Source organism: Lissotriton helveticus, chromosome 7 (genome assembly GCF_964261635.1).
Source record: "Lissotriton helveticus chromosome 7, aLisHel1.1, whole genome shotgun sequence".
NCBI lineage: Eukaryota > Metazoa > Chordata > Amphibia > Caudata > Salamandridae > Lissotriton > Lissotriton helveticus.
Genome location: NC_136068.1, coordinates 32,534,834 through 32,547,462, shown reverse-complemented (window position 1 = coordinate 32,547,462; position 12,629 = coordinate 32,534,834). Strand labels below are relative to the sequence as shown.

The following is a 12,629-nucleotide window of genomic DNA, read 5'->3' as shown; positions in this document are numbered from 1 at the left end:
CCTTTATAAGAGATACCAAAGTCGCTGCTCCTCAAGGTGGAAGGTCTGAGGAATGAGCCGAGACCAAAAAGTCCTGTAAGACTGTATGGGCAAAATGGCTGTCAAAGCAGTAGCACTTTGTGAATGCGAACACAAATGCCTGTTGTTGCCACCACACATATGTTAAGAGCAGGAACTCTACGTGCCAACATGGTGGTAGTCGCCGTGACCCTGGAGAAGGAAGCTCAGTCCTACAGGAGGCTTCTTGGCCAATGTGTAGCAGATCTTAATGCAGAAGACTATCCTCCTCGACTGCGTCCTTATGGTCTTTCCTTTCTTTGCCACAGAGAAGACCACAAAAAGCTTATCATACACCCCTAGCGTTGGTGTGATGAATGTAAAAGTGTAACACTCCTATGGGATCCAGCTGATGGAGTCTCTCGTTCTCTTTCGAGGTGTGAGCCAGTGCAAAGAGCGCTGAGGGTGATGGATTGCCCAAAAAGGTATCACAACTTTAAGCAAAAAGGCCGGCCATGTCATCAATATCAATTTGTGTGAAAAAAGGTTGGTAGGGTGGATGCACCGACAGAGCCTGGAGCTCAAGGAAAGGGACAAGCTAAATTGATCACAATCAGGAAAAATATTTTGAGAGTTAGAAGACACTACATGCAGCTGTGCATTGGCTTGAAAGGGGGTGCACATGAGAAACACGAGGACTAAATTAGGATCCCTCTGTGGTATCACAAACTGTTTGGGAGGGAGCATGTGTGACAAACCTTTGATGAACCACATCACAAAAGGCGACCAAAACAAGGACAACTAGGTCTGGCAACAGGTTAAAAGGGCAGGGACAGCTGTGAAGCAGTGTGTACGGAGTGCACATCACATAAGTCAGGACTAGACTTAGGTCCCACTGAGGCATGACAAAGGGAGGGGGGGATATATGTAGGAGCCTGGCTTAGTATACTGTGCACACTTTTTCAAGTGGTGCACCCTGCACTAATCCCGGCAACCCTTATGGTGATTTCAGTGGTCTTTGATAACCATAAAAGCTCTCAATGTAGTAGCTTTGGAGAGCAGCTTTCAGGCTTCTCTTGAAGGAGTGTTAGGCAGAAGAAGGTGAAGAAGTCTGGTGGAATCCAAGGGTAGATTCTGGAAGTGGAGAACCTGCAAACAGAGGGGACAGAGTCTGCCACTTGGAAGTGACTAGGAGGCACGAAGACACAATGCCCACCGATGTCAGAAGGTTCTGAAGAGTTGACAGTGACCTTGTTGCTGCAGCTCTGAGGACCAGGCGGCACTGAGGAAGACCATGACCCATGTTGGATGACTGTGTCCGGTGGGAGCACTAACAAGCCATGGTAGCTGCAACAGGTGTGGAAAGCAAAGAAGGAACAACGCTGGGACCAGCAAGGTCCAAGGGAATCACCAACAGCAGGAGAGTCAGAGCAGGCATCGAGCAAGCTGGGGAACCCACTGAAGCAGTAGAAGACCTTCAAGTGGACCCACAGACCGAAGGCACACGAGTCGCAAACTCACTAAAGATGAAGATCCATGGTGCGGAGGATGCTGTGAGGACATTGATCTTGGAGGTAAGAGATGCTGGATGCTGGAGCTTCTTGTAGCCCAAAGATACCTGGAGTGCAGAGTAAACAGGCCTTGGCAACAACAAGTTAATGCGGTGCACAGGGGTTCTGTGTGAGCAGTTCCGACAAGGGATACTGGCCTCGAAATTGCAGAGAGGGCAGGTCAGGTCTCGAGTGAGTTGCAGAACTACCATCTGTGTTGCTGAGCCTTGGGATGTCTGTAGGACGACAGGAGCAGCAGACTGGTCAGCTTCGTTGCGGTGCCGGCAGATGCAGGGGAGGGACTCCTTCACTCAAAGGGAGATTTCTTCAGGTTTCCTTGATCCCACGGGTCTGTTGAAGAAACTGGAAGAAGCACAGACACAGACGACGAAGAAGACTTGAACAGCGAGACCAGGAGCAGCAGGAGTCTTCCTTGAGGCAGTCTCAGTTCCAGCCGAAGTCCAAGTGTACAAACGGTCGAATAGTGACATAGTTTCAGGCTTGAGTCTTGTCCCACGATGAATCTAAGGACCCACCACCAGGTAAGCCCTTAAATACTCCAAGGAAAGGGTTGGAACAACTCGGGGGTCCCTCCCAGAGGAGGGACTGAACAGAGGGGAGGATACTCTCATGTCCTTTTTCCAGTTTCCCGCCAAAGCGGGAACCAAGGACTCCCTGAACTGGCTCAAACTGGAGCATGCAAGGAGGGCACCAAATGTGCCCTTCAAAGCAGTCTGTTGGTGCTGGCAAGCGCTCCCACATCAGCCCAATACACAAAGTCCTGTTTAGGAGGTGGTCACACATGCCTGTGACTGGAAACCTATTGTTCTACCTTCCTCTGTTGGATCTTGGATCAGCAGTAGGAGGGCAGAATCGTGTCTGTGGTCGGCAGCAGCACAAGCCTGCTGGCAGACGCTGAAAGGCTGTTACCTGGAGTAAAGGGGGGTACCCAAGGGGGGCCCCCAATATATGGGATCATACTTCCTACACTGGAATCGGTGTTGGGGTATGATTGCAACATGTTTGATACCAAACAGGCCAGATGTCTAACTATAAAGTGGCTGCACTGAACCCAGTCATATGTCCACTATATGAATTAAAATGGCTGACGGCACTTACAAAGCCTGGAGAATCGGCTCCGGGGTTGGTGTCCTGTTTATGCAAGGGCCCCCTCACACTTATAAGCAAGTACCCTGCCCTCAGGACTGAAGGGCCTGCCATAGGGCTGACTTATAGGTCTAAAAGTGCAGTGACCTCAGATATAAGGAAACATATCTGTGGTGGGAGGTGCACGCACCAACTCACACGGGATGCACTGGCAAGCCTGTAGTCACAGTTTAACTGGACCACGATGGGTAGCACATTACATGCTGCAGCCCATGGGAGACCCTGGTGTACCTATGCCCTTAGTACCCTATTACCATATACTACGGACTTAAAAGGGGACACCAGTAGCCAATTGGGGGTGTACCAACATACTTTCCATGGTCAATTTAGGGAGAGAGCACAATGACTGGGGTTCTGAGAAGCAGGAAACCAGTTAGACCAAGTCAGAAATACACTGACACCAGGCAAACATTTGGGGTAACCATGCTACAAGGCTCCTACCTTCCTACGCAGCTCTTTCGAAAACTGCATCAAAATTGGTGACAAACAATGAGCACTGACCTGGCAACTATAAGAAGGCTAAAAGGGCCAAAAGATATCCCTTAACTGTGCTCATACTAAGGCCTTGCCGGGCAAAAGACAGAACAAATAACAGAACATCAGATAACTTGGCCTGGAGGGTGTCAATCTGGCGTGTGCTGCACCAAACCAAAAATGAGTCCCAACGACAGGCATATATAGCTTTCATTGGGGACGCCTGGCTGCCAAGGTGATCTCAACCACCTCTGGAGGAAGGTGTTCAGCTATTGCCACTCAATCGCCGAGCACGAATTTGGATAGTATGAAGGCATGGGTGTACAAACCTACACTGCTGCTTCAACAGTTAGTTCTTTCGGAGAGACAGCCTGATCAGAGGACAGATGCTCAATCCCACGAGATCTGGATACCACACTCTCTGGGCCCTATAAGGAGCCACAAGCAGGACTTGGGCCCGGTCTGTCCTGATCTTTTTCAGAACTTGGGGCAGGAGTGGTATAGGCAGAAAAGCACACAGGAGTCCCGATTTCCAATTGAGGTACAACGAGTCTCCGAGCGAGACGCCTTGGAAACTCGAACACACAGAAGTGCTGACTCTCCACATACTCTGTGGTGGGTCAGAAGAGACCTTGCGCCACCTCCGGATGCAACTGCCATTTGTGATCTGCTAGGCATCGATGACTGAGCTTGTCTGCCTTGGCGTTTAGGGATGCTGCCAGGTGGTTTGCCACCAGACAAACTCCTTGGTGGTCCAGCCATTTCCAGAGACGCAAGGCTTCCTGGCCCAGGGACTATGACCTCACCCACCCTGTTTTTTGCACGGGCATATGGCAATGGTGTTGTCTATGAGCAGATGTACCAGCCTCCCCTTGATGGACGGAAGGAAGGCTTTCAATACCACGTGGCTGGCCCTCAGCTCCAGAAGGTTGATGTTGGGCTAGGGCCTCACTATAGATCAGAGACCTCTGACCTCTACTTCTCACAGATGGCCGCCCCAACCCAAAAGCGAAGCAGTTGCAGCATCAGTTCTGGATGGGGAAGGGAGAGTGGTTTGCCGCTGACCCAATCGCCGTCCAGCAACCACCGCTGCAGCTCTTTTGCAGTCTTCACCGAAATCTGAATGTGGTGGGAGAGGCCCCTAGATGTTGGGCCCACATGGACTTCAGATCCCACTGCAGTGCCTGCTCATGACACCTGGCGTGCTAGACCAGGAGGATGCAGGCCATCCATTTTAGGAGCCTCAGAGTCGACCTCATTGAAATCCAAGACTGAGTCATAGCCTCAATGTCCTGGAGAGTACAGTGAGCTGAAAATACTCTTGTCCCAACACGAACACCAGTAGCGCCGATGGGCCGGCAGTACGGGGTATGGAAAAAGGCATCCTACGGGTCCAACATCCCATCCAGTATCCAGGATTGGGGTCCGCCAAGAACTGGGACAGTGAGAACTTCTCCTTTTGAAGGAAGGCATTGAGACGTCACTGTCTAGACAGGCAGTAGACCATCCTTTTAAGGCACCAGAAAGTAGTGGAAATAACAACCACTTCCTACTTCTGGCACCGGCTACTTCTTGAAAACCCCTTTGGCAAAGGGTTTGCCCTTCCTGATACAAAATAGAGTGATGATCCTCCATCAGTTGCAGAGGTTACGGAGGAAGGTGTGACAGAGAAGAGAGGAAGGGTAAAGAGTAGCCCTTGCTAACAATCTGCAGTAACCACTTGTCCGATGTGATTGTTTGCCAGCTCGGTAAGAATAGGTGGAATCTGGCTTCCACTGGGTGGTTGTATCCCTGTAAGGGCAAGCTAAAAAGGTTTGGAGGTGGGGCTACAGGGAGCGGTAGGCTGAGCGGCATGCTGACCTTGGCCATGGGGTGATGGGCTCCACGGCCTCTTCCACCAAACTGCTGGGTTTCAGCTGGGGGCTGGACAGGTTGGTAGGATGGGACGCCTCGGTCAGAGCTGCAAAAGGTGTGAGGGGACCCCGGCTGGTGAGGTCAGGCAGAGTGACCCAGAGAGTGAACAGTAGCCCAGCTCTCCTTAAAAAGCTTGAGGGCAGAATCACCTTTGTCCTCGAGAAGGCGAGTACCATTATGGAGGACTGCACATCACTGCAGAACCCAGCCGATCGCAGCCTTGCCTGACGGCGAATGGCAACGCAGCTGCAGAGTTACACACTGTGCATAGATCGCCACCTAGTGTTGGGCCCGGATGTTTGCACTTGTTTTTGTCCTGAAAAGTTCTTTGGAAGTCACAAGATAGGCGACTCCTCCTTTGGACCACATTGCGCATGGGCATCGGCTCCATTCTCAGACTGTTTTTCGCCATTAGGGAAATGATGGAGCTTTGCAAGAAAAGGAAGGATGTCCAGGTAAGCTGTATCTAATTAAGATAATACTGGAACAGATAAAGGTAGCCGGGGAGGCGGGTGGACGTGTTTAACTCTTCAGTTCTACATGCCAAGAACAGATGCATATTGGTAAGTAGCATTTTCTGTTCGAGGCATATGAGCTGCAGATTACACACTGTGCATAGATTGTATAGCAGTACCCACTCTTAGCGGCGACCACCCGTATCTGTTGCAGTAGTTTGAAATAGTGTTTTGAGAACAGCATGGCCCACATTAGCTTGTTGCTTGGTTTGCACATCTACACAATAGTGTTTTGTGAATGTCTGCGGTGTAAGCCATGTAGCTGCTTTGCAGATGTCATCTAAGGGAATGTTCCCTAAAAATGCCATTGAAGCCCCTATTTTCCTTGTAGAGTGGGCTTTAGGAGGAACAGATAACGTACGTTTAGCTTTGTGGTAGCAAATCTGTATGCATTTGACAATCCATCTAGCTATCCCAGATTTTGATATAGGGTTGCCCTTGTGTGGTGGTGAGAAAGACACAAAAAGTTGTTTGGTCTTACGAAAAGGTTGTGTTCTTTCAATGTAGCATAGCAACGCTCTTTTGACATCTAGGGTATAAAGAGCTCTTTCTGCTACTGTCTGTGGCTGAGAGAAGAAAACGGGCAGTTCCACAGATTGATTGAGGTGGAAAGGAGAAATGACTTTGGGAAGGAATTTAAGATTAGTACGGAGAATGACCTTATTATGGTGCATTTGCAGGAAAGGTTCTTGAATGGTTAGTGCTTGTAGTTCACTAACTCTCCGTAGAGAAGTAATAGCTAGTAGGAATGCAACTTTCCATGTTAAAAATTGTAGTTCACATTTATGTAAAGGTTCGAAGGGAGGTCCCAGTAGCCGTGTGAGAACAATGTTTAAATTCCACACTGGTGAAGGTGGTACTCTGGGAGGAATTATTCTCTTGAGGCCTTCCATAAAGGCTTTAATGGCAGGCACTCTGAACAGAGATAGATGCTGTCTATTTTGTAGATATGCTGCTATGGCAGCAAGATGCAGTCTAAAAGATGTGTAGGCTAAGTAACATCTTTGGAGGTGTAATAAGTATCCAATGATGTGTTGAATAGACACATCTAGGGGATTAATATTGTTGTTGTGACAATATATTACAAAGCGTTTCCACTTAGCTGCATAGTGGTTGGACGTCTAGCTTCTTTTATGACGTTCATGCATTCAGGAGGAAAGTTGAGATATCCGAATTCTAGGATTTCAGGAGCCAGATCGCAAGGTGGAGCAGTGCTGGGTCCGGGTGTCTGATCTCTCCAGGGTTCTAGGTTAAAATGCGTGGAGATAGGTATAGTTTTTGGTGTGGTACTACAGACAGTTGTAGCAGTGTGGTGTACCACGGCTGCCTGGCCCACGTTGGAGCAACTAGGATGAGGGTTAGAGAATGCTGCTGTAGTTTGCATACTACTAGTGGCATGAGTGGTAGAGGTGGAAAAGCGTATGCAAATCTGCCTGACTAGTTCATCCATATCGCATTGCCTCTGGACAGTGGGTGTGGGTATCTGGCGGCGAACCTTGGGCATTTGGCATTTTCGTGGGTGGCAAAGAGGTCTATCTGAGGTTGTCCCCACCTCTGAAAGAATGGTTGAAGAACTTGCGGATGAAGTTCCCACTCGTGGATTTGTTGTGTCTGAAGACTTAACAGATCTGCCATGGTGTTTTGTACTCCTGGAACATGATGGGCTAAGAGGAATATGTTTTGAGGTATAGCCCACTGCCATATGTCCTGTGCTAGCTGAGAGAGTTGCCCTGTTTCTATATGTAATATATGGCTGTCATGTTGTCTGTGTGGACTAACACAGCCTTGTTTGATATTTGCTTTTGGAATGCTTTTAATGCTAGGAATATGGCTAGTAACTCCAGGTGGTTGATATGGAGTAACCTTTGTTGTGGTGTCCACCTGCCTTGCATGGTGTGTTGCAGTAGGTGGGCTCCCCAGCGGAGAGCGATGCGTCTGCTGTCAAGACTATCTGAGGAGCTGGCTCTAGGAACGGCCGCCCTTTGGAAAGGTTTTTGGTGTTCCACCACTGCAGAGAGCGAGGAGTCTGACCGTCTACCAAGACTAGGTCTGTCAATTGACCTTGAGCCTGGTTCCATTGGCGTGCTAAGCACTCTTGGAGAGGACGCATTTGTAGTCTTGCATGGGGCACTATGAAAATGCAAGAGACCATCATCCCTATGAGCTGCATGCCTATGAGCTGCATGAACACTCGTGCTGGAAGGGAGTGTTGCGGCTGAAATTTCGTGAGAAGAGCTTGCATGCTCGCTATCCTTACGGGAGAAGGATAAGCTAGAGCTGGCGATGTGTTTATTGTGACACCAAGGTATTGTTGTATTTTGGACAGCTGCAGATGGGACTTGGTGTGGTTTATTGTGAACCCCAAGTCGTGAAGCAGTTGGATAGTGGCATGAGTGTGTTGTACACACTGGTTGTAGGAGCTGGCTTTTATGAGCCAGTCATCTAGATACGGGAAGACGTGGATGTGTTGTCTTCTTAAGTGTGCTGCCACTACTGCTAGGCACTTGGTGAATACTCTTGGTGCTGTTGTGACTCCGAATGGGAGTACTTTGAATTGATAGTGCTGACCGTCCATTACAAATCGGAGATACTTCCTGTGAGCCTTGTGAATGGGAATGTGGAAGTATGCGTCCTTGAGATCTAGAGTAGCAAAGAAGCCTTTTTGTAAAAGAAGAGGAAGGACTTGTTAGAGTGTGACCATGTGAAAATGCTCTGACTGTATGTATATGTTTAGGGGTCTGAGGTCTAGAATAGGCCTTAGAGAGCCGTCCTTCTTTGGGATCAGAAAGTATAGTAAACTCCCTTGTTTTGTTGGTGCAGAGGAACTGGTTCTATTGCACTTTTTTCTAGTTGGGATATGACTTCTTGCTTTAGCAGTGATAGATGCGCTTGTGACATTGGACATTGTTTGGGTGGAATGTTTGGGGGGTAGATGTTAGTTCTAGACAGTAACCTGATTGAAAAAATTGTCGCACCCACCTGTCTGATGTGATGTTGGTCCAGACAGGAAGGAATTGTTGTAGTCTTCCTCCCACTGGAGTGGAATGTTGGGGGGGAAGTGGAGGAAAGTCATTGGGTAGGGGTAGAGGCAGAGTGGGGGGTTGTTAGTTTTGCCTCTGCCTTTGCTATTGTTACCCCTGTAACCCCCTCTTTGGTAGCCCCTAGTGAAGGTGGATTGGCTAGGGGTCTTATAAGAAGGGGAGGGGCTATCGGAGGCGTAGCCTCTTGTGTTGCCTCTGTACGATGAGCCACGAAAGGAACGTCTGGGAGCTTGCGACTGCAAGGCTCCCATAGATTTAGCTGTGTCGGTATCTTTTTTTATCTTCTCTAAAGATACATCGACATTAGGGCCAAATAGGTGTTTCTCATCAAATGGCTGGTTGAGGATGGAATTTTGGACTTCAGGTTTGAAACCTGAGATACGTAGCCAGGCATGCACACGCAAAAGGACGCTGGTGTTAATTGCCCTTGAAGCAGTATCTAGGGCACAATGGATGGAGGTATTGGTGATAGTTTTACCTTCCTGTATGAGTTCATTGGCCCTATTTATGCATTTAACTGGTAGATGCTGCATTATGGATTCCAGCTCATCATAATGTGCCCTATCGTATCTTGCTTGAGTATTGGCGATGCGCCATATGTTTGCTGCCAGTGACGCCGTTTGTTTGCCAGAGGCGTCAATGAGTTTAGACTCCTTATCTGGTGGGGAGGCCTCACCTGATGTTTGTGAATTGGCACGTTTTCGTGCATTAGAGACTACAAGGGAGTCCAGTGGTGCGGGGGCTCTAATATAGGCTGGATCTGTAGGGGCAGCTTTGTATTTTTTCTCAATGCGGGGGTTGAGGAATCAAGCCCTGACAGGATCTTTAAATACCTCTGGTGCATGCTTAATGACCCCCTTAAGCATTGGTAGACTGGAAGTGGACCTTTGTGTGGTGTCAAAAGTGTCCAATAAGAAATCTTCCTCCACAGTGTCAGTGTGTAGGTTAACCTCATGGTATTGGGCAGCCCTATGGACAAGTAGGTTAAAACCTATAGTGTCCTCTGGGGCGGAAGGCCTGGAGGGATATACATCATCCTGAGGAACGTAAGGGACATCAGGGGTGTTATAATCATCCCATGGATTAAGTGACTGAGGGGGACTATTGGTCCCTGCTGGACCATCTGCACGCCCACCTGTATCATCAGAGTCTGTATCTACATTATCATCTGGATTAGGGGATGGTGTAGGAGAATGATGTGGTTGAGGAGGTGGAGGAGGACTAGGGGGAGGAGGGGAAGGAGGTGGAGAAGGAAACCTTAATGGAGAGGTTGCAATGTCTCTCTTCTTAGGAGGAGGTGGAGTTGCAGGCACCTCTAGTTGTCTCTTCTTGGAAGTAAGAACCAGTTGTCCAGTTTTAGGATCCATCACAAGAGTCTTTTCAGTAGGATCTGGTGTAAAAAGCTCTTCTGTGGAAGATTTTTCGGTGTCGAAGTTCTCCGTTCTGGAGGCTTTTTCGGCACCGACTCGGTAGCTGTTCTAGGGTCTTTTGGCTTTGAACCGTGACCTTTTGCAGTGTCCTTGGCCGGAATGTGTTTTTTCGGTTCCGGGGGGTTTTTCGGCTCCGAAGCATGGGAGTCGGGGCTTGTAGGCAGTTTTTTGCTCGGCTCACAGTGTGGTTTTGGTGCCGATGAGACGGTGCCAGTCTTCGGCGCCGAGTGCTTGGGTGTCGAAGCAGCGGTCGGCGTGGATGAGGAGGATGGCTTCTTTTCCGGTGTCAGTAAAGTATCGGCACCGGGAGTAGGCTGACTTGAGCCCGAGCCGCCTGAAGGCTTAGTAGGCTTCTTTGCCGAGCAACGAAGGCGGGGCATGGGAAGCAGTCTCTCGGTGTGCACCCGGGCCAGAAGGCGAGGGTGTTACCGAAGCCTTTTTGGAGGGTGACGAGGAAGGGTCGGGCCGACGTGTGTACTTACGACCCGTTGAGCTGGAGTGATGTCCTCGATGTCTGAGTCGTCGGCATTGGAGTAGCTGGCGCCTTCTTCAGCCCGCTGCTGTTCTGGCACGTCAACGCCCTCTTCAAAGATGTCGTCGGGGATCGAAGCTGACGAGAGAGCCATGGTTCTTTGAGCTCTTCGATCCCGGATTGTCTTCTTGGAGCGGATAGAGGCACAAGCTGAACAGTCTCTGGCCTCGTGCTCGGGTGAGAGGCAAAGGTTGCATACCTCATGGAGATCGGTAAGGGGAAACTTCGGCCCACTTCGAGGACACTTCTTAAATGGCGTCCTTTCCACGAGCCAGAAGATAAAGTCTAGGTAGGCCCGAAGGCCTTTGTCAACGACTGGAATTGAAGACTTCGAAGTTATCGAGATCGCGTGGAGATGGGAAACGCGTTTGAGACAATACCGTCGGAAACGGGTGGGGGATTGCGCGCCGAACGAAAACTCGGTTCCAAACCGGAGCGCAGGAAACACATCCGAGCCTGATGGCAGAAAAAAACAATCTGAGGATGGAGCCGATGCCCATGCGGAATGTGGTCCAAAGGAGGAGTCACCTATCTCGTGACTTCCAAAGAACTTTTCAGGACAAAAACAAGTGCAAACATCCGGGCCCAACACTAGGTGGCGATCTATGCACAGTGTGTAATCTGCAGCTCATATGCCTCGAACAGGTATTTACCACCTTGAAGAAGCTGGGTGGGTTCTTCAATGGATAGATCATGATGACAGCCTTTCCCATGGGGATCCTTTCCTGCAGAATTGAAGGTCTTGAGGTGTGTCTAGCAACTGTGTTGTGAGAAGATCTCTTTAATTGGTGAGTGGTCAGTGCCTGTGAGTCTGATGTAGAGACTTCTCAGACCTTTCTTCACTCAACACTAGTTGGGAACAACTTGAAAGCTACTGTGACTCATGCAATCTGAAACCTATCATCAGCGTCTGGCTTTGTTCCTGACTGAATATACAATTCTTTAGCACTTGGTATATAAACCATTTCAAATATGGGTTCAACAATTTGAGGTGTCCGCTGCTTTTTACTGAGTTAACCATTCATCCGTTTTGAACGGCTAACTTACTTTTCATCCTCTGACCCAATTTGATTGTTTTCATCTGGGATAATTAAGACATATTTCTGATTTCATCTGAGAACTTAAAGTACTTTATTTCTTTTGACTGTAATGTTATAAGGATTATATTACTTGCCCTATACGCATCTGTGAGTTGCATGTAGTGCTGAAGATTCACATGTTCTCTATACTCCTCTTTTCTAGTGTTGGGTTTGGGCAGTTGCCAGTTGTTTTTCTTCAAAGAAGTCTTTCAAGTCTCAGGGTCTCTGTGACTCCTCCTCTGGCCTTGGATGTGCATAGGCCAACCCTTAACCTGTGTCACCATGAAGCAGGTAATGGACTGGCCAGAGATATGGAAAAATGATCACTTAGAAAACTGAGGGTAAAAGTGGAAACCAAGAGCCCTGTGGATTTTTTTATGGCTGATATTTTTTGCATAGTTTTCAGATGGGAAACAGTAGTTTCAACGCTGTTGTTACCACGCATTGCTTTACATCGCAAGTCGTTTCTACGACTTGCGCTAGGTGGCGTGCAACACCAGGGAATGTGTTGGGTTTTAAATATAACACATTCCCTGCTGTTGCACTAACTTGTGTATGAATAGTAATTTATACTATTCCGAAGTCCAGCGCGCCATCAAGTGCAAGTCGTAGAAACGACTTGCGATGTAAAGCCATGCGTGGCAACAACGCGGTTGTTGTAACAACCGCGTTGTTACCTACTGCGTGGTAATAGCACGCGTTGTATCATCATACATTCTTTTCAGATTTCACAGGAGTGAAAGTTCATTCAATTATGGCATACAGGAGACTGCTTTGAGTGGAAAATGTCCTGCAGGTGACATTTTCTCCTCAATTCAGTCTGGTGTTTGTATTTCTTATGACTTTTGAATATGAAGGCTCAATTTCAATGTAAGATGCCGGCAAGTGAATTTCATGACAAAAAACAATGTATGATTTCATGGATCCTTA

The 12,629-nt window shown here is 48.5% G+C and overlaps 1 protein-coding gene across 5 annotated transcripts in view; it reads right to left on the bottom strand.

Moving 5' to 3' along the window:
• Nucleotides 1-12,629, bottom strand: part of LIPE (lipase E, hormone sensitive type) — a 288,252-nt gene that overhangs the window by 7,688 nt on the left and 267,935 nt on the right. The window lies entirely within an intron of this gene.